Raw genomic sequence first — 23367 nt, 5'->3', positions numbered from 1 at the left:
CCAGGGATATCTACTCCTCTTCATGTACTTCTTGTTCAGTTTTGAGCTACATCTAATGAAGTGCTCTATGAGAGGCTCCTGTTTTAGAAGGTTTGGATCCCCTTCTTAAGACCCACTGTCACAGTCAGGCCCTGTAGCAAGACTGTTACAATCTCTGCCCTTTCTTCTTCCTAACAGACTTTGTTCCTGGGTGTGTTAATGTGCCCAGCCAAACTTCTGCCTTTTCCAGTGTCTCTTACAGCATGGGTAGGGCCACTAGTCATGAACAAAAGTCACTGAACAGTTCCTCCTGGAGAGCCTTGAGGCAGGACTAAGCATGATAGGATATACTATTATGTTGGTATCATTTCTTCTCTTCTGCCTGCAACTTGGATGTGATGGCAGTAGCCACAAGCTAAGGATGCAGGGAGAGAAAGACAGAAAGAGCCTGAGTCACTGACGACTTGGGAACTGTTGTACTATCCTGGGACTCATGGTTCCCTGATTTCATAAATGAGAACCACCGCCCCCAGCTGTTTATACTATTAGTGTCTCAGGATGAGTTTTTGTAGAAACAGCACTCCAGACAGGGATTCAGGGGCAAACTTACAAGGGAGGGAGTATAGCAGGTTAAGGAAAGGTGAAGCAGGAGAGCGAGAGTGCGGTCTCAGGTAAAATCTAATCTCTGCTCTGCAGAGATGTGGGGAATCTCTGAAGTGTAAACTGCCCTGTAGAGGTGTTCCACTTTAGAGCGAAGGGACAGCCTTTTGTACCTTGTGTAAGGTAGCTACCAGCTGTGGGCTACCCTTAGAAGGGGGTGTGTACATAATTTCCTGGATGAGATAAGTCATGCCAACTGAAGACAGTTCCCCAGGGAGGAAGGACAGAGCAAACCTCATAGCTGATGCCTTGGAGAGTCTGGGGTCTTCGTGTGCCAGCCCAGGAAAATTGTCCAGGCAGAGCATTGCAGTGTCTTGTGGAGTCCAGTTCTTGTATTGCTCATAACCACTTGCTTCTCACATGTTCATTCCATCCAACCATATCTTTCTCCAGAATTCGAGGTTTGTTTCCTGGGGAGATTTTCAGGAGGAGGATTAGTGGGATGAACTCCAGAGCTATTGCTTTTGGTCCTGAGGTTGTGACTGGTTCTCATCATCTCCTTTCTCCACAGCCCATTCTAGACAGTTTTCAGCCAGTACTTCTCAGGTGTTGGATGATCCAGACCCTCATCCCAGGAGATCTGAGTCCCCTGGTTATTAAGCCCTTATCAGGCTGTGACTGCTGTTTCCCATACTTTGCCATTTAGAGTTGAAATTAAACACGAGACTATCAAGAGATGCCCCGCTAGATTATCTGAGTGTAAGATATGTCCCCTCCTGCTTGAGTGACAGCCTCCCTGTCCCCTCATGTTGTTGCGCAGTCACTCAGTTGTGTCCTAGTCTCTGTGACCCCATGGACTGCCGCACGCCACGCTTCCCTGTCCTTCACCATCTCCTGGAGTTTGTTTAAACTCATGTCCATTGACTTGGTGATGCCATCCAACCAGCTCATCCTCTGTCATCCCCTTCTCCTGCATTCAATCTTTCCCAGCAGTCAGGGTCTTTTCCAATGACGTGGCCCTTCGCATCAAGTGGCCAAAGTATTGAAACTTCAGCTTCAGCATCAGTCCTTCTAGTGAATATTCAGGACTTTCCTTTTGAATTGACTGGTTTGATCTCCTTGCAGTCCAAGAGACTCTCAAGAGTCTGCTCCAACACCACAGTTCAAAAGCATCTCTTCTTTGGATTCAGCCTTCTGTATGGTCCAACTCTCACGTCCATACATGACTACTGGAAAAACTATAACTTTGATTATATGGACCTTTGTTGGCAAAGTGATGTCTTTTCTCTTTAATACTATTTAATGGTCCCCTTATGACCATTGGGATGAATTCTTCCTGACAGTATGAAAACTTTTTTCTGTGGATACTGGTCTATTGACTCAGAACCTTAAAGTAAGTAAGTGGCATCTTTGCTTTAAATTCAGTGGCTCTCATACTAAGTCTGCTGCTATAATTGCTCCCTTCTGAGAATCAGTACCTCTAGAACCACAGAACCTAGAGTATGGATATAAGAAGCACATATTTGCCTACTGAGAATGGTGATTGCCTATTTTGTGTCCTTAGTACTCAACATTATCTATTTACTGAATATTTTACTTCTGTATAATATTTACTATCTGTCTCATCAACTAGAATAATGAAAGCTCTAACAGGTCAGAACAGTGCCTAGTTATAGGTGCTTAGTAATTATTAGAATTAATTAAAAAAAAGCTGTTACAAATTCTGTTACTTCTCCATTTTAATGTAGGGATTTCTTGATTTATGTTGCATATGTAATGAATTTTCTTCCTAAGAGCCCCCAAAAGAGAGTACATTGCTGAGAGTTAAAGAATATTGAATATTATAATCAAACCTCTGACTTTAGCAATCAGAATTCAAGGCTTTAAAGGGGCTTGACTATCATTTCATTCACTCTTGCATTTTGCAAATGAGGAGGTTGAGCCTCAGAGCAAAGAAGCATCTTGCCTCAGATAATGCAGAGTGAGTGGCATGTATTGATGGAGATCTTGGTAACCTGAGCTGCAGGACAGGGCACTGTGAATCATGCCTTTCTTGGTCTATTGTTTACAAAAAACACCTTCTGATAACTTATGAACTGAGATGTTCTTAAAATAATAATCATTCTTGAAAGAAAAATATTTCAGATCATAGCAAAACCTTCCTTAGCTTTTCACACATAAAATGCCTGATAATTGTTAAAATATTCATATATATTAATGGACATATTTTGCTACATATAAGCTATGTTCAGTTTTGGAAGGGTGCCCATATTCTGAGAACCCGGGAAGGCAAAGGGTTGTCATTGTATTCATTCATTTATTTAACAAGTATCTGTGGAATACCTACTGTGTGCCAGAAATTATCCTAGAAACTGAAGTTTTAGGAGTAAATAACACAACTGAAACCTTTCTAGAGGAGACAGATGGTAAATGATTAACAAAAGTAGTTTCAGTAATGCACTTTGAAGAAAGTAAACTAGGGGTATGTAGCAGAGATCAGATTAGGAACATATTCTAAGAAGCTGACATCTGAAGAGACCTAAAGGGAAAGACCCCATCAGCCAGTTGATGATGCAGGGACAAAAGGATGTAGAAAGACACCAGCGAGAGCAGAGGTCCTTAAGCTTAGAAGAGGCTCCTCATGTTCAAGGAAGAGAAGAAAGGGACAGGTTGATGGTGGCATTGCAAACAAAAGGAAAATTGGTATTAGATGATGCCAGAAAAAAGGCAAGAACTTGATCATTGAACCTCATACTCCTGGTGAAGATCTTGGGAAGCCATAATGGGAAATTATTTCAAGGTGGGTAACTTGCTCTGCTGTAGATTTTTAAAGTCCTGTAATGGTTAATGAATAGAGAACATGTCTCAGTGAGATTACAGAAAAAAGATCAGTCAAGAGAAAATGGTCTTGGAGAAAGGAGGTTACCATAGAAATGCAAAGATCACATAATGTTCCTGCAGGCACCACACTAACCACTGCTTCAAAGCAGATCCTGTAAAGTGCTTGGGTGCATACCAACTCTTGCTGGTATGACAAGGATGGAATGGCTGGTCATTGTGTCAGTTGCATCAAAAGAGAATACATGTGTTGTAAACCTAGCTTACTTCATGGACTACTGGTTTAAGAGGATGTTACTTTAAAAAAAAAAAAAAGATGCAGATAGGATTGCTCTGTGGCCAAAGAAGTATAGGGAACAGACCCCAAAATTAATATTCCCATTTACAGATTCACAGTGCATAAAGGCATACTGAAAATTCTGAGTCAGGTAGTAAAGAACAACATTAACTTTGTCCTTCCCATACTTCCTAAGATCCTTTGATCAAGAAACCCTGTTGCTTTTTTCTTTTTTTACCTTCTCACAGAACACTCACTTATGAACTGAGGGACTTGGTTTTTGAACAAACTGATACAGTGGAGCGAGAGCCAGAATAAGAGACCATTATGCTCTACTGCATAATGGCAGAAGGCAATGGCACCCCACTCCAGTACTCTTGCCTGGAAAATCCCATGGGCGGAGGAGCCTGGTGGGCTGCAGTCCATGCGGTCGCACAGAGTTGGACATGACTGCAGTGACTTAGCAGGCTCTACTGCTATCAGGCCTATGTTCTGTGTGCTAGGAAAGGTCGTAACACTGTTCCTGTTGGAACCTCAGTTTCCTCGTCAGTCAAATATGAGGTCACACCAGCTGATCACTGACTTTCTTTTATCAAGTTGCTTGTGTGTGTGTGTGCAAAGCTGTTTTTATATAAATCCTCAAAGGCCAGTTGCTTTGTGTGAAGATGCCAACTCAGTTTAATGACAGTTTGGTGGCATTGCTTCACCCCAGCCTGTGTATTCCTCAGCTGATCATGACTTCCTCTCTTCATACTATCTGAGCATTTTTACCATCTTCATTTGGAAAGAAGGCAGTTACTAGTTGGATCAGAATGGCTGCTGGCCCAAGATCTGATCCTTCTAGGAGAAGAGCTGTAGTACCGGGAAGGCGGGCCAGAGACCAGCTGGATTTAGAGCACAGCTGGCACACTCACTTAGTGGTTATTAGGCAAGTGCATGGGGCAGAATGGAGTGAATGTTGATACCCAGACAATGTCTCGCAAGCCATTTGCTTCACATCTCAAGGGCTACATTTCTTTGCCAAAAAAGATTGAGCACTGAGAAAACACTCTTATTGTTCAGGACATTTTCTGATAACAGGGAAATACAAGCTGTGTTTCTGCATACTGAAGACTTAGTTATCTCTATTTACCAAAGGATCCATCTTCCTTCTCTCTTCGTCCCTTCTTTCCTTCCTTCCTTGCTTTTCTTCTTCCTTTCTCATTTTGAGAAGTGGGTAATCATTTCCCACTTCTCATGACCTTGAACATTCTTAGCCATGCCTTTGGGAACCACCAGCAAGCCTGAGAAACAGGCAGAAGAGAGGAAAAACATCAGGAGGCTGGTAGAGAGAGGGGAGTTAAACAGCCATGGAGTGTGGAGGTAGAAGTGAGGATGAGAGTGAGAAAGCTCAGGAGAAAGATTGGTGGACAAGTATTGTACTCAGTTTGGAGGAGGGAATTTGGAAAGAAGAAGCATTTTCAAACTGGTGTTAACACTTTCAGTTTGAAGAGAGATAAGGGCTGCTAGGCCAAGTCCACTGGGGCCTCTCCACCTTTCCTTGTTACCTGATATTGGTAGTATTAGAAGAAAATGTATCAAACAATCTTTCTCCATATAAGAGAATTCTGTCTTGGGTCACTTGGTGTGTGAGCTTTTCCTCAGATGGTAACTCGTCTTGGGAAGGGAGGTAGATATGCCGTGAGAAGCAGGAGAGGATAAAGCGTGGGTTGGAGGGGGAAAGCATCATGAGGGATAGGAGAGGCTAGTAGACTGGGATTGCAAAGACAATGGGTAGAAGAATGGAATCATGAAGGAGGTTAATGATGCTGAGAGTTTTAGTGAGGTTGAGAGTGAATTGGCGCAGAAAAGAGGCTTCAGAGCAGGTGTGAGGTGACAACAGGGAAAAGATGATTTGAAACAGTATTTCTATGGACTGTGAATTAGAGTTCCTTGTGTGTTATTGAGGGATACCAGTAAGACTGTGATTGCTTGTAATTGCTTCTGATTGCTGTCTCTTGAATATGAAACAGAGAGAAGACTAGGGGATGAGCAGTTACTGTTTATATGAAAATTACACAAAAGACAGAAAGTAGTGGAAAAGCTAAAAGGGGAAGATGAGACGAGTATACACATATAAGTAAGTGCGTAGTAAAGGAACTGTGAAATATTTACTATTTTCACCAAAGACTTAAAATTCTAAGCAAGGAAATTTAGATCTATGTGTACTTCTTGATCGTAGCAGTGTACTATGAATTTTTTTTTTTATATTCACACAACTTGACAAATCTGATTCCTCATTTTTAAGAGCATGTTGACTGTGGAATCTTTCTGGCATGCTGTAAGAATACACCTTCTGTGGGAGAATAAGTGGAACAGATTTCCTAGTCTTAGCATTTGTGATTTAATGATTCAGTACCTTTGAAGCAAATTTTAAAATAGTCAATACCAGTTCTCCACTTTTAGGCCAACACACTGTTGTCACTGGCTTTGCCCTCCTGACATCTACTTTCCATCAATATTTTTCACATCACTTGCTGTCTTATTTCCTAGGCTATTTCCAAAGAGGCTGGACATAATGAAATAGTTATCCTGTTTCTGTTTATGTCAATGTCCATCAGGGATGTACACTGCCAGAAATAATCACCCCAGAGCTCTGATGACCAGCGTACCAGTTACACTGGCAAAAGTTTAGTATTGTTTGAAGAAGAGTATCCACATAGGGAATCATTTCATACCTGTTCCACAGGACACCAAGCATGCAAGGTGATGTTTGTCAGAAAGGTTCCATAGTCACATCCAGCTACTTGATGTGTATTTGAAGAAATGCTGGTATAAGATAAAAGACATTAGGTTAAGCATGAAGGGATTTGATTTCTACTTCTTAGGCAGGCACTTAGCCCTTTGCGTGTCCTTGGCAAGCCACTAACACTTTAGGAATGTTAAACAGAGGTCCATTATTTGTCTTCCCTGCAAGAGAGCGCTGTACCCATCACTTGATTGTAGTCTATGTATGTTAAAGTCCTGGCTCCATGGGCAGAGAAACTTTACTGGTCTTCTGGCTGAATCTGTGGACTGGGTCCAGTTACTAAACTTACGAGAGCTAATCCTTAGGTGTGAATGTTATATTTATCTCATAAGGTTGTTAGATCAAACAATGATCATAATAATACTGTCAATACTTCCTTACTAGGTCAATCATAGTAGCAATACTATAATTAGCAGCAAGAATGATTATAATTATTAAACTTACTATTAAAAAAATAAAACACTAATAACAGTAGTAGTAACAACAGAGTAGCTATGGTTTATTGAGCACTTTTCCCCCAGGGACTAGTCTAAGAGCTTTACTTTCATTATCTTATTCAATTCTCAGAAAATCCTGTAAGTAGATATCTAATTATCCCCATATTATGGAGACAGATGCTGTGGTTTGTAAAGTTAAAGTTACTCAGAGTCTCAATCAGGGCACAGCAGTGAGATAGGCCTCTGTTTAGTCCAGTGTCAGAGGCTTAGCTCTTCCGAAGTTCAATGTCCTTCTAACCTGACCCTGCCCTCCATGGTAAGGGCCCTGAAGGAAGCAAACTTGGCATTCTCTTTAGAGTTCATCAGCAAATTATTACAAATGAAAATTAAAGACGTGTGGACGGGATAAGGAACCTCTAGAAGTACTTAGATTTCCCTACCGTTTTTTTTTCTTTCTCAATGGCAATATTTATTTAAATGTCTAACTGTGATTGAGAAGATAGTGCCATAACTTGAACATGAAGAGAGAATTTAAGTACTGATCATTGATTTAAAAAAATAAAGTGGATGGCACTGAGCCCTCAGAGATGTTATTGCATTGTGATGCTCATGAAGGCAGGCTCTTAGCCCTCTGCGTTTGATGCATGGCACATGTTCAGGGAATGTCCTAGAATTGAAGCTTTTATGTCTTGGAAGAAAATGGACAAGATCGCCATCTAGTGGATTCTGAGTCAACTTCAGCTCAAAAAATACTAGCAGTGTTTCAGTGAAATTTATCTAAAGTGATAAGTAACACGAATGGATACATTATTTAGATATTTAGATACACAATGGAGAGGTATAAACTGAGTCAGACCAATACTCAGGCTGAATTGTGATTTGGCAAAATCAGAAGACCAAGGGAGATTTTAGGGGTTCATATAGAAGGCTGAGGGCCGAAGAATTGATGCTTTTGAACTGTGTGGTGTTGGAAAAGACTCTTGAGAGTCCCTTGGACTGCAAGGAGATCCAACCAGTCCATTCTGAAGGAGATCAACCCTGGGATTTCTTTGGAGGGAATGATGCTGAAGCTGAAACTCCAGTACTTTGGCCACCTCATGCGAAGAGTTGACTCATTAGAAAAGACTCTAATGCTGGGAGAGATTGGGGGCAGGAGGAGAAGGGGACGACCGAGGATGAGATGGCTGGATGGCATCACGGACTCGATGGACGTGAGTCTGAGTGAACTCAGGAGATGGTGATGGTCAGGGAGGCCTGGCATGCTGCGATTCATGGGGTCGCAAAGAGTCGGACACGACTGAGCGACTGAACTGAACTGATGTATAGGATGTTAACACAAAAGAGAGTCTGAGATTAAGGGGCATTTTAGGGGTTCAGAAGCATAGGACATTAGTACAAAAGAGAGTTCAAGATTAACATCTTGAGTCTCCTGCTTTCACAGCCCAGGGAAGGACAGCAGCTCACTTAGGGTCACCAGGCTTCTTCGTTTCGTGTCCAGTGTGAGGCTTTTGTATCCATCTCCAATTATATAAGTTCTCCCCATCAGAGACTGTTCAGTCATCGTTACAAAAGTGATAGATGTGATAAGTGATAAGTCTCCCAGATCTTTTGGAAACATCTCTGTGCATACCGTGACACTTACGGCATGGTATTGAAACTTCCCAGTAGCTCACTGAGAGGTCACAAGTGTTCATCTGCATCTGCTGTTGAGGGATTTGCTAAGTATACACATCTGAAGATATATTATGGCACTGTGTTTTGATTTTGTTGACTTTCATTTTACCTCCATTCAGCTAGGGGAGAGAAATGATCAAAAAAGCATTATCACATGTCATATTTAAGATACAGAGGGCCATTGTATGCCTATTTTGAGTCATGGCTGTGCTCACTCTAGGCTGTGTATTAATAATATGAAGTTGGTTTATGTTTTTCTCTCTTGAATGGAGGGTCTTTAGCTCAGAGTCCTCTTGAGATTTAAGATGAAACACAATGCTGCTGCTGCTGCTAAGTCGCTCAGTCATGTCCGACCTCTGTGTGACCCCATAAACGGCAGCCACCCAGGCTCCCCAGTCCCTGGGATTCTCCAGGCAAGAACACTGGAGTGGGTTGCCATTTCCTTCTCCAATGCATGAAAGTGAAGTCGTTCAGTCGTGTCTGACTCTTAGCAACATCATGGAGTGCAGCCTACCAGGCTCCTTTGTCCATGGGATTTTCCAGGCAAGAGTACTGGAGTGGGGTGCCATTGCCTTCTCCAATGAAACACAACCCTCTGTCATAATTCCTGGTCATTTGATCTCTGTCTTTGTGGGTCTTTCTCTATCCCCCTTGCCCATCCCTGTGAAGAAAATGTTTCATTTTAAAAATTGTTTTCCTTGCCTTTTATCCCTGAATTCCAAGCCTGTAAAAGACTTGAAAGAATAGGTGATACCCAAACACCCTTTTCCTAGGTTCACCAGTATTAATATTTGAAAGCTGTATATATTATACCTTCTGCTCATAAATTATTCTGTGTACATCACCAAAAATAAAGATGTTTTTCAGTATAACCATATGCCATTAACATAGCTAAAAACTAATAATTCTGTAATACTGTCTAATATTTATATTTAAATTTCTTTAATTGTCCCATGCTTTTAGGTCATTTTTCAATCCAGGATATAACCGAGTTAGTATATTACATTTGTTTGTTATAGCCCTGTGGTTTCTTATAATTTAGCATGATACCCCCTCAAACTAACATTTTATTTTGAATAATGTTGACTTTTTGAACATTTCAGGAGGTAGATTAAAACTATTGGTGCTATTAAGTTTGATCATTTAAGTTGGAAACTCCTAAGTATTTCTGTTGTAAAGTCACAGTCTTTTGGTTATATTAAGTATTTGTGGGTTGATGCTTTGTGCCTGTGTGAACATTCAGTTTTCAGATACATTTTGACATCAAAGTTTTAAGCCTCTATAGGTGAACTGTAGCATCATTATTACAATGGAAGTGGAAAATGGTAATTTTCTTATTTTTTATACATTATTTCCATTCTTTTCAAAAGAACTGTTTTCCCCTTCTCTTGGGTGTGACTTTGAATTTTTTAAAATCCAAAGTATTTTAACCCATTGCCACCATTTCCCTTTTACTGAAACTCAAGATGTTGCACGTTGGGTCAATGAGAGCTCCTTGAAGCTGGCTCTTCTGTTCTTGCAGGTACTTGATCACCGCCTCACTTCCTGGCACAGACTGTCCCAGGCTCATCTTGTACTCTGCCTCTGCCAACCTGGAATTAGCACTAAAAGACTACAGAGTATGATATTTAGAAACTGAGATCTGAGTACTAGATGAAGCAGCATGCAAAATTTTCAAAACCCTGGTATGAGTATAGGATGTCGAGAAAAAATGCAGCCGACTTTGTGAACTTTGTCCCATTAACCCTCTGATTAAATCACCCCTCAATCTATTTTAATTATTGTTTCCTCAGAGAATACTAGGAAAGTCTGAGGACCCTCAGGATTAGGCTCATTTCCCTGTAACATACAGGCCTTTAGAGCCCCAAACTTCTCAATATTCATCACGTCTCTAAATATTGAAAATATACCTCATTTGAAAACTCAACTAGGGAGGCAATCTTCTAAGCCTCTACGTTGTTGGGCAGGTTCAGTTCCTCACAGGCTGTGAGCTCTCAGGCCTCAGTCTCTCCCTGGCCTTTGGCCAGAGTCCACCCTCAGTTCCTTGCCATGCGGTGCTCTCCAGGAGGTATCTTAACGCATGGTAACTTGCTTCTTCCAACTTGCAGAGAAGAGAGGGTAATGTACAGTATAATATGTCATCCCCAAGTTGACATCACACCAACTTTGCTGTATTCTAATAGGGATATGTGCAACTCACATTCAAGGGGAAGGGATTACACAAGAGTTGTTACAGAAAGTGGGGCTTACCACAGCCCCCTTAGAGTCTGTCCATCATGCAGATGGACATGACATTCCACTGTGGGGAATCAGATGATTGACATATGAAGTACAATGTCAGATGGTAATTTATAAAGAAAGTGAACAAAGCTATAAGATGGAGAACCATTGGATGGGGCACCTTGCATGCGTGCGTGCTAAGTCACTTCAGTTGTGTCCGACTCTTTGCAACTTCATGGACAGTAGCCCACCAGACTCCTCTGTCTGTGGAATTCTCCAGGGAAGAATACTGGAGTGGGTTGTCATGCTCTCCTCCAGGGGATCGTCCAGACCCAGGGATCAAAACCCAGTCTCCTGTGGGTGCTGCCTTGTGGTTGGATTCCTTACCACTGAGCCAATAGGAAAGCCCCATAGGGCACCTTGCCTAGAGTATAAAGATGAGACCTCTGTGGAGAGGTAAAATTGGCTAAGACCTGAATCATTAGAAAGGATTAGTCATGTGAATATATGCAATGAGCAAAAGAGTAAGTGCAAAGACCCTGAAGTAGATATAAATTGATCATAAGAGGAGGCCAGTAGGCCTAGAGGAACCATTGAAATGAACCTCTTTAAAGAGGGAGGCAGTTACAAGACAGTATGGGACTTGTGAGCCATGCGGTAGAGTTTGGATTTTATTTAATTAGTTTGGAGCCAGTGGAGCAGGGTTAACATAGAGAGTGACATGGTCTATTTTCTGCTCATACAGTACTCATCCTGACTCCTGTTTTGTGAATGGACTGAAACAAGAGAGTGGAAGCAAGGGGACTAGTTTAAGGCTGTTGTAATAATGCAGTTGAGAGATGACAGTGGCTTAGACCAAGGTGAGCGGAGTGGAATGAATGAAAAGTGATCAGATTCTGATTATATGGTTGGAGACAGGGGCTGTGGGATTTCCTAATGGTTGAAATAAGTGACCAAAAGAAGTCCTGATGTGATCAATCTGTTGGGCTGAGCATTTGGATGAACAGCACTAGAGGGAAGACGGATACAAAGAATCAATGTCTTAGTGCTTTTTCTTTTTAACAGACTGAAGTTTTTACAGGAAACTTTAGGTTCATGGCAAAATTGAAGAGAAAGTACCCATATATACTTTCCTAAACACATGCATAATCTCCCCTACTATTAGCATCTCACTGCTGCTGCTACTGCTAAGTCGCTTCAGTCATGTCTGACTCTGTGCGACCCCATAGACGGCAGCCCACCAGGCTCCTCTGTCCCTGGGATTCTCCAGGCAAGAACACTGGAGTGGGTTGCCATTTCCTTCTCCAATGCATGAAAGTGAAAAGTGAAAGTGAAGTCACTCAATCATGCCCGACTCTTAGCGACCCCATGGACTGCAGCCCACCAGGCTCCTCCATCCATACAGTGGTAGATTTGTTACAATCTATGATGTGATTATCACTCAAAGTCCACAGTTTACATTAGGGTTCAGTGGAGTTACATAATCTGTGGGTTTTGACAGATAAAAATGACACGTATCCAACTTCACAGTATCATACAGAATAGTTTCACTGCCCTGACATGCTCTGTGCTCTGCCATATTCATCCGTTCTCCCTGCAAAACTTGGTGACTACTGACCCTTTATTTTTCCATATCTTTGTCTTTTCCAAAATGTCATATAGTTGGAATCATACAATATACAACTCTTACGATGCTTTTCTTTCAATAATATGTGTTTAACTTTATCCCATGTCTTGTCATGGCTTGATTACTTTTTCTATTAATAGTGTTCATTGTCTGAATGTCTCATAGTTTGTTGATCCATCACCTACTGAAAAACATCATGGTGGCTTCCAAATTCTGTCAATTGTGAGTTAAGCTACTGTAATCACCCATGTGCTGGTTTTTATGTAGAAATAAATTTCCAACTCATTTGAGTAAAAACTGAGGAGTACAACTGCTGGATTGTACAGAAAGAGTGTGTCTAGTTTTGTAAAAAAAAAAACAAAACAAAACTTGGAGCAGTTTTTATTGTATTAAATTCCATACACACATCCTCTTTCAACTTCGTCTATGTCATATGTATGTATCACATCTAATTAGCTGTGGGATACTGCCATTTCTATATCAGTCCTTTTTATTGCCTTATTTATTTATTTTTTTGATTTTCCAAGATTAATGGACTGATGTGGGTGCCATCTAGTGGAGGTAAGGAAAATGTGTTTTGATAGAGCAACCACAGAAAAGATTGATTAAAAATAACTAAATTGAAATCTTATTCAGTTGTCCTAAATAAGAAAAACATTTCAATGTTTTGGCTATGGACCACATATTTAGCCTACTGTGGGGTCCACAACTAGGAGAGGCATAGTAGAGAAAAGAAATTAGCAAACATGAGTCAGCAAGTTAATATCCTGAATATCTGAATTTATTTACCAAAGTGATTTCAGATTGCCATAAATATACAGAGATTTTCTAGTATGTGTGTGTGTGAGAGAGAGAGAGAGGGAGGGAGGGAGGAGGGAAGGAGGGATGAAGAGATGGAGGGAAAGAGGGATAAGAAGAGAGAGAATATTTAAGAATAAAACATGGCTGTTGTCCTCAGGAAAAAAAATGCCAGATGCAATGACTCAATATTGAATTGTAAATTATAAATGGAAGTAAAAGGAAACCCAGAGGGTGAGGTCACAGGGAAATTGTCACTAAAACACTATGAACTGACCTGACTTTTCAAATATGAAGAAGATATGAATAGGTAACAGAAAGAATATCAGAGAAGAGGATAAATTCAGAGCAACAGAAAAAAAAATTTTTGAATTATAGAGCTCATCCAGAATACCAGTATCTGTTTGAACTCATTTGGACTTAAAGAGGAAGTAGAAAGGATAAGTGAATTAATTGAACTACCTCTATAAGAGATAGAGTTAATTGAGCAATAGAGTAATTACTAATGAAGAGTAATTAAAATAGTAATAAAAGATGATGTTAGTATTAGCAACAGCAGTGATGGTAGGTGCTAACCTTGATGTATTGCAGTTACTGTTCTAGCACTGTGTTAATTAATTTTATATATGATCTCATTTAAATTTCATAGCAATCCTCTGAGGTAGGTATTACAGTTCTCATTTTAATTTGAGTAAATAGACATGAAGATTTTGATAACTTTCACTAAATCACAAAGCTAGTAATTACAGGAGTTTGGATTTAAACCCATTAATCAGTTTTTGAAGCCTTATGATCCCTTGAATTCTGCTAGATAGAGTAAAGCAATTGGGATGGACAGATTTAGAAACCTGAGTTGCAGACCTTGTTCTGTGGTTTACACACTGTTCCTGGGAATCAGTTACTATCAAACCATGTTGCCTCTGAGGTTCAGCCAAGTTCTAAAATGTGTTGATTATATTTAATTGGGATGTTCAGTGTTTGGTTCTGATAGTTGTCTAATATGAAACACCTGATCGTATAGAATCCCAACGCTTGAGAATGTATGTTAACATATGGGGATAATATAACACACTCCTAACTGATCATACCTCTTTCCTGATTTGTATGTGAGGTGGGGTTAAGACTGCCCTCTGTGGATAGCTCTGTTGCTAGCATTGGGGTGAAGGTGATGCTGTGGATTGCAATAGTATCGAGGAGTCAGCTCAGCGAGAAGGGCAGCTGTGGAAGGCTTACCATCCTTGTTTCTCCCTCATCACTCAAGTCTACAGAGTCCCATTGATAGAAATCCCCAAGCTCCTTTGAATCCATCTGAAGCTCTACTGAATCTCTACAAAATTCTCCTGAGTCTGTTCAGAGTGTTTCTTCTCACCATCTTTTTTAAAAATGTAAATGTATTTATTGTAATTGGAGGCTAATTACTTTACAATATTGTATTGGTTTTGCCATACATCAACATGAATCTGCCACGGGTGTACATGTGTTCCCCATCCTGAACCCCTAACGCAGGACATCGTCTTTGTCCTTGAGAATAGCTACAACAGCTTCCTAACAGGTCTTCTAGCCTTGAGCATGGCTCCTTCCCATCCGTTTTTCACACCGTGGATGAGTAATCCATCTCATGCGATTCTTCTGCTGACACCCCTCCTGTGGCTTTTCATGGTGCACTTGGGTTGAGTACCTAGAATTCTCATTTCCTTCATGGGGTTTAAGAGGCATTTCCTATTCCAAACACCACTTGCCTTCCACACCACTCCCTGTTAATTTTTACCTTTTATCCATTTCTTTATATGTATTCTTTGACCAGGCTTCTATACAGGCTCTTCTGGAATTGACCCCTTCATAACCCCCATCCCAACAACACCCCTACACTGTGTGTCTGGCATGGGTTTCAGCTGAGATTCACTATCATTGAAAAGTGGCCCTGACTTCTGGCCTTGCTGTAGGTGACCCTTCTGTACGGTGTCATGATATCCTGCAGTACATGGTCCTAGCACCTAGTATAGGATGAATAGTTACCTTCATTGCCTATTGGACTATAAGAACTTAAAAGGGAAGAACTGTATCTGCCTTGTTGACACCAGTGTTTCCTGCTTGAGAAAAATGCTTATTACTAAGCAGATGCCTAATGAGTGAATGAACAAACACAAGAAAGGAACAATCAATGGAAAAATCAACACTTAAGTATACCTTGAAGGTTTACAGAAGACCAAGGTTACATGGGGACTTCAGATCATACAGCCAAACTCCCATGTAGAGCCTGCCTACTTTGCACACACTGTTGACTGCACTCAACATCAGCTGGTCATAAGCATGATAAACCCCCTGAGCTATACAAGACCTTCAGCCTCTGCTGTTCTTTGGAGTGTTCTGACCCAGACCCCTCTGAGCTGCTGAGCAAGATCACCTAGACCTGTGAGCCCCTTCTGTCCCCTTCCCCAAGAACATCTTGTCTTCTTACTGGAATGGTCTCATACTTTGAGGGACTTATCCCCATCCCTTCCCCTCATTCAAACTGTCAGAAATTAAACGTGTTAGTCGCTCAGACCTGTAGCCCTCCAGGCTCCTCTGTCCATGGAATTCTCCAGGCAAGAATACTGGAGCGGGTTGCATTCCCTAGGAATCAAACCCAGGTCTCCTGCATTGCAGGCAGATTCCCTACTGTCTGAGCCAGAAGGGAAGCCACAGTCTGTCTGAGCATCACCCAAATAAAGCTTGTTGAGCTGCTTCATCTTGTGGTCACTTCTCCCCATCATCAGCTACAAAAATCCCTTGAACTCATTGTAGTTTTTATAATGGGGTTGAGTTTTATCTTAAGAGAAGCAGAAAATAATTGAAGGGTTATAATCAGAGGGATGACACGATCTTACATTCTAAAAGATGCCTCAGTTGGAGAAGACCAAGAGGGGAGCAAGACCAGTTCAGAGGCTCATGCTGCAATCTGGGTGAGTGGAGATGGGCTAGGATTAGGACAGCAGTAGGGAGAGGGAAGAGGAAACAAAGGCAAAGTAAACTTTGCAGATGGAGTTGGTAGGACTTTCTGATGGATTAGAAGTGGGAAAATAGAGAATCAGGAATAAATACTTGAGCAACTAGATGGATGAAAGGTGCTCAGGATGGAGAGGAACTGATCTGTGGATCTGAGAAGTAAATTTTGCCAAAGTGGTTTTATTTATCCATTTAATTTTCATTTTATATTGGAGCATGGTTGATTAACAATGTCCTGTTAGTTTCAGGTGTACAGTATAGTGACTCAGTTATACATATACATGTGTCTATTTTTTTTCAAGTTTTGTTCCCATTTTGATTGTTACTAATATCGAGCAGAGTTCCCTGTGTTATAGGTAGGTCCTTGTTGGTTGTCTGTTTTAAATATAGCAGTATATACATGTCAATGCGTTCTGTGTTCTCTCCCTGTCTCTTTGCTCTATTTTCTAGTTTCCCTTTACTTATTTTCTATTCCTATGGTGAAGCTGAAATTTCTGCTGATCTTTTTAATATGTAAGAACTCTGGTTTTCAGAAACATACCCCTTTTCATGTACTATTCATGTTTTATCAATGAAAAATCTGCTTTTAATGTGCTGGAAGTCTGGGGGGGGGTGGATACCATTATCATTTTATTTAAGGTCCTTCTCATTCCTTGGCTTTCTGTTGGTTGCATTCTATATTGGGGGCTTCTAAAAATGAGTTTCTAAGATGTTTGTGCTCCTTGGTGTGTTTTTCTTGTTTAAGACTAGGGCGCTTGAAATCGAGTGGAATTTTGGGTGTAAGATTGGTGTTCCTCCAAAGAGGGTTTTACTGAGGGTAATCTGGAGGAAGTGTTTTCATGGGGGTATCCCCCAAATGTGAATATCTTAAGGTTTTTCCTCTTACACTCATCAGATTCCCAGAGGAGATGCTCGTAATGTTCTATCTGACAGAGTAGGCCAGATTGTTAGTTTTCTGAGACCAAGAAGGGGCAGAGGACACTGGAACTCAAAGGTCATAGTAACTATTGGTGACTATTCAACAGTGACTATTGGCAGTCTGGAAAAGAAGAAACGTCCACAGAAGGAAGAGGAAAAGAACATAGTACCCTGTCATTCACAACCAAAGCACAGTCAATTTAGAGTTGAATCAGGAAGGGGGAAGGAAACTCACTTTGATGTAAAGATTAAGGTGTTCATCACTACATGTGACCGGAAACTGCTGGGTATTGAACTGAGACAAATTATGCATATTATATACTGTTATGTTTTAAGGATTGCGAGACTTTCTATTATCTAAAAGTGATAAGAAAAGTCTTGGTGACCAGAAGAATTTTCCTTCAGAGACAGAGAAAGGTCACCCATTGGGCAGAAAAAAGGAGGAAATTACAGCTTTATGATAAATCCCCATGGTTTCTATTTATTTCAATGTCTCAGTAATACATAATTAAAAATCTGAGGTTAGCTAGCTTATTAACCTTTTCTACTCAAATTGCAAGGGACTTAGAGTATTTTATCTCTGATCACTCCCAATTTAATGCAGTTTTTCTAGTGTTTATCATTCTTTGAAGATGACAACTGATACTATTTTAATACAAAGTTTATATGTTGACATTTATCAAATTTTTTTCTCCCTTTTAAAAAACTTCAGAACTTCTATCTAGGTCCTTTGTAGTTTTTCACAATCATGAAATTAGGAACTTGAATTGGGACTACCTTTGGGAATTTCTTAAGGTTCTGCTGATGGCAAGCTCTCAGAATTATTTGCTGAAAACATTATTTCTAGATAGTTTTATCAGGTGCATATTTCTAGATTGACATTTACTCTCTGGCTTCAATTTTTGCTGTTAAGAAACCTACCGTAGTTAAATTGTTCTTTTTAACAGAAAAACCATCTCTCCTCTCTAGTTTTTAAATCCTTCTCTTTGATTTAGTGCTCTACAATTGACTTCCTGGATAGCTCAGATAGTAAAAAATTTGCTCGCAGTGTGAGAGACCCGGGTTTGATCTCTGGGTCAGGAAGATCCCCTGGAGAAGAAAATGGCAACCCACTCAAACATTACATTGTACCTAGATGTGCCGTGTCTTATGAATTTTCGTATTTTGATGGACATGGTGCTTAATGCTCCTGTTTGTGTTGTGGTATCGCTGCTTTGTTGTGGTATCCTGTGCCTGGTGCTCAGGAACCTTCTGTTTACCCTCCCAAAGGGTAAACCTTTTTGCCAGAATGGATGAAGGGAAGAAGCATTTCCCTGAGTGTGTGGAATAAGAAAGGAGATTGATTTGGTTGCTGGAGGAAATAGGCCCTGGTGCTTGAGTTGTGCCTGGGAAAGAGCAAGTAGTCTAGATCTAATTGAAGTCCCTTCAGAGGACACAAAGCTATGGATCCATCAGTCTAAATACAAAACCCATGATAGATGTCAAGGCACAGAGTTATTTTTTAAAAAGATGCTGTGCAAGAGTGTAGTCTGGCAGGATAAGGGGAAGCCAGCATCAAAGGCCTGTGGGATATGTTTCTGGGAGTAGAAGATGAAAGTGGAGTTGGAAGCAGCCAGATAGAGAAGCACTGCTGGGCTGGAGGGGCTGGTGTTGGAGACTAGAGAACTCCAGGAAGCATCCACCCCCTCTGTATACCTGTTTCGCTTCTCCTGTTCTTTTTGTTCTTGTGGCTTGATTTACACCATTAAAAATATTTGAAATATTTTATGAGGTTTCAGGAAGAAACAAAATATACACAAAGATTTTTAAGTATTCAAGTTGCTTTTCATGCAGTATTCGAAATAAAGGTTATTCATAATATTGGATGTATGTTATGGTACATAATAATAACCAAACACCTGTGATCCCACCCTCTGACCTAAGAAAAGGAACAGCGTCCCTTCTGTCAAGATGCCTGTGTGGGCTCCTGTGGCATCCTCTTGCCATAAAATCTTTTTCTTAAATTTGCATTTTCTTATTCACTTTTATTTCATTTCATAGCTCTCAAAAATTAATATATTGAGATTTACCTATTCTGTCTATTGGTAATTCCAATATTTGAAATCCTCTGGGGTCAAAATCAGCTGACTCTCATTTATGGTTTCTATATTTTTTTGTTTTGTATTTTAATGAGCACTTTTAGCATTGAACTTGATCACAGAATATCACAGACCCTAAGATAGGGAGGTCTGGGTTCACGTCGTATTTGCTTCTGTTAGACACCAGGAGGTGCTGTGAATCAGGGACTCCTTTATTTTCTTGGCTTGGGCTTTCCCTGGCCAGGCAGATGCTATCTGTTTTAATTCTAGACCTAGGTGAGAGCAGGCTAGGAGATAATATTCTCAAAGGATTCTTGGATGTAGAGATATTGCAGCCAGGATTCCTAGAAGTTTCCCCTTGCTGGTAGGCAGACTCTTTCAGCATGTAACACTGCTTTGTGGTTCTTGGCTTAATGGGGAAGTCTAAGTTCAACTCCAGAACTTTACAAGGGCCTGTATGCATGCTCAGTCATGTCCGATTCTTTGCAACCTCATGGACTGTAGCCCACCAGGCTCCTCTGTCCATGGGATTTCCCAGGCAAGAATACTGGAATGGGTTGCCATTTCTTTCTCTTGGGACATCTTCATTTTTATCAAAGATAATCATAGTAAGACTAACTTGTTGCAGAATTAGTCTAGTCTTATTAGCTTTGGCCTGTTTGTTTACATAAGAGCAGCAGAAATAGTCACTGACCATCTACACTCTGCTGTAACTTTTCACAAGGAATCTTAGATATTTACACGGAATTCGCTTTTTCACAAGGATTTGAAAAGCCTCTCCAGGCTAAGAAGCCAAGCCAAGAATTTACCATCAAACTATGTAAGGGTTTAGAGTCTCCCATTGTCTTTTGTCCATTTGCTTTGAGGGCAACCGTGGTTCTTATATTGGCTTAGGACTCTGATTTCAGCAAACCATTGCTGTTTACATCCCCTTATTTTCTTGAATGCTTAGCAATGAACTAACAAGCATGTTGATTATAATTTATCCAGATCTTGTTAAAAAATCCAGTGCACCACATTGCTAGATGTAAGTGTATACTTGAAGTTTTATTTCTTTTGTGATAGAAGAGCTGTTAGGAAAGAGATTTGCATTTCTAAGTTGTTCAGTTACATTTTATAAGCTGCCAGTGTTACTGCTGCTGTTTTTCCTATTTGGCTTTTGCTTTTTATTATTTATATCTGTTTTTATTGCAAAGATTAAAAAATAAAGTTAGTATTTTTCCTACTTAATAGCTTTTTAAAAAAGTTTTTCCTTGTGCCATATTAGGTAGTCAATTTTTAAAAATGCTATATTGACACCTTAAGGAGTGTATTTCATCTTGTTTGCTACATTATTAAAATACCCTTAATAATAATTTACTTTTATTCACTTGAAATGTCAAGTTTTATGAGAAAAGTAGTTTCCCACTACTTTTTGTAAATTTTTCCTTCAGTGTCTCCAGAGGTTACTTTATGCATGTCCGTACTATATCTTTAAGTGCTAAAAGATTGATTGATGGCAGCTTATTTTTTTTACTAGATTATAATGTTTATTATAAAGAAATTCTCTTTCATCATCACATCTATGATACAAATAGCATGTTGACCACTTTAGTATCAGAACTTCATTATATTTTGGTTTATCCTTATTTCAGATAATATATATTTCATTTAAATATATAGTTTATAACTATCACTGTGTATAGTCATATTTCTATCATGTATGTTTCTATCTTTAAGCATTATTTTGTTTGCAATTACAAATTTTGAAATTTTATAGAAATAAGGTGATATTCATTTACTCAGCAATTATTAATTGAGCACCTATCCTATGCTAGGTGCTTGAGAGACTGAATGCACAAATGGACAATGACCTGACCATATACAAAAACGAAACCCTGACCCACTGTCTATAGCAATCTGTCCAGAAACCAACCCTCCTGTCTCCATTAACCAGCCCAGAAGCCAGCCTGCTATGAGTCAGACTTACAGGAAGTCATATTCTGCTATCTCCAGGAAGGCAAACAAAATTTTGTGCAACAATTGGCCCCAAATGCTAAGGATTTGATTAGTAACTCATAATATCCTTAGTATTTGTCCCCTCTTCCAACTTAGAATCTGCACAGAAGGCTGAATATGTATTTCCTAACCGATCATGTGGATGCCTACTTCTATCAATAATTGGCCTACCTTTAGCTTCTCCAGGCTGACAGCTTCCAATCAGGGCACATCTCAGATCTCTCTTGGCACTATAAAGCCTCCCCAGTCCTCTCCCCGCCGTTAAGTCTCTGTGAATACTCAGTGATTGTGGCCAAGACACTTGCCCTAGCAAGCTCAGAGTAAATAGCATTTGTTTATTTCCACATTCTGCCATATCATGAGTACTAGACCAGAGAAAGAACAAAAACATGTAAAATTCTGCCTTTATGAAACTTACAGGACAGTGATGGGAGAAGACAAAAAGCATGATAAACAAATTATGTAGAATATATGTAGGTTATGAACACTATAAAAATGAGCAAGGGGAGAAACATGGGGGGCCTGGGGTAGGAGGTTACCATGTTTTTAAAAACTTGTAATTTTATATTGAACTATAGTTAATTAACAATGTTGTGATTATTCTGAATATACAGCAAAGTGATTCAGTTATACATGATCTATTCTTTTTAAAATTCTTTTCATATTTAGGTCATTACTTCCAAAAGAACTCACCTGCACAGTTGGTGAGAATATAAATTGGTACAGCCACTATGGGGAACAGTATGGAGGTTCCTTAAAAAATAAAAATAAAAACTAAAAAACCATGTGATCCTGCAGTCCCACTCATAGGCATGTTTATGGAGAAAAACATGGTCCAAAAGAATGTATCCCAATGTTGTAGCAACACTATTTACAATAGCCAAGATATGGGAAACTCTATATGCCCATCAACAGAGGAAAGGACAAAGAAGATGTGGTATATATACACAATGGAACATTACTTGGCCATAAAAAGAATGAAATGATGCCATTTGCAGCAGCATGGATGGACCTAGAGATTGTCATCCTGAGTGAAGCAAAATAGAGAAAGAAATAACATAGGAGGTTACCATTTTTAAATAAGATTGTCAGGATATTCTGCTGAGAAGGTGATATCTGAGCAAAAAGTGGAAGGGATTGAGAAAATAATATATACAGCTGAAATGCAGGAGGAAAAAGTGTTCCAGGTAGGAACCCCAAGACAGAAGCTCTGATGCAGGAATGTGCCTGACAATTTCTAGAAAAATCAGGAACGTGGGGTTGGAGCAAAGGGGGAAGGAGAAAAGGAGGCAATGTGGAGGCAGGGAGGCAATGAGAAGCCTCAGGGAGCTGGATCATGGGGAGCTTTCTGGGACACTGGAAGCACTGTGGCTTCTACAGCAAGTGAGCTGAGAAATCTCTGAGCAGGGGACTCACAGAGTGTGACTTTTGTTTTAAAAAGACTTATTGGCTGCATGTTTAGATAGGGTGACCACACGCCCTCGCTTGTGCAGGACAGTCTTAGTTTATGCCTATTGTCCTGGCCTCTTTCACATTCACAATGTCCTAGGTTAGACGAGGAAACATGGGATCACCCTAAGCATGGACAGTATGGGGGCAAGGATAAAAGCAGAGAGACAGTAGGAAGCTATTCTAATAATTCCAGTGAGAAATGACAGTGCCATGGAATTGGTGATAGCAGTGGAGGTAGTAAGAAATGTTTGCTTTGGGCTGTGCTTTCAAAGTAGATCCAGTGCAGTTTCCAAACACTCAGAAGAGAGAGAGGTGTGTCTGTGTGTGTATGTGTGTGTGAAACATAAGATAACTCCATTATTTTTTTCTTTTTGTTTGAGTAACTAGAAATTGCATTTTTCATTTACCTAAATGAAAAACTGGAACCTAGTTTTCAGGGGAAGATTGGAAGTTTGGTTTTGGAAATTATACTTTTGAAACGTCTATCAGATGATCATGGGGAGATACAGGATAGAACTTGAATGAGTTTGGAATTCAGGAGACCAGGTCAGAGTAAACACATAAATCTGAATGTGTATATATGTGTGTGTGTGTGTGTACAGAAATACATATAAATGAATATATACAATAAAAAAAGCAAAATGGCTGTCTGGGGAGACCTTACAAATAGCTGTGAAAAGAAGAGAGACAAAAAGCAA

Source organism: Capra hircus, chromosome 7 (assembly GCF_001704415.2).
Source record: "Capra hircus breed San Clemente chromosome 7, ASM170441v1, whole genome shotgun sequence".
Taxonomy (NCBI): domain Eukaryota; kingdom Metazoa; phylum Chordata; class Mammalia; order Artiodactyla; family Bovidae; genus Capra; species Capra hircus.
Note: the sequence above shows the minus strand (reverse complement) of the source record.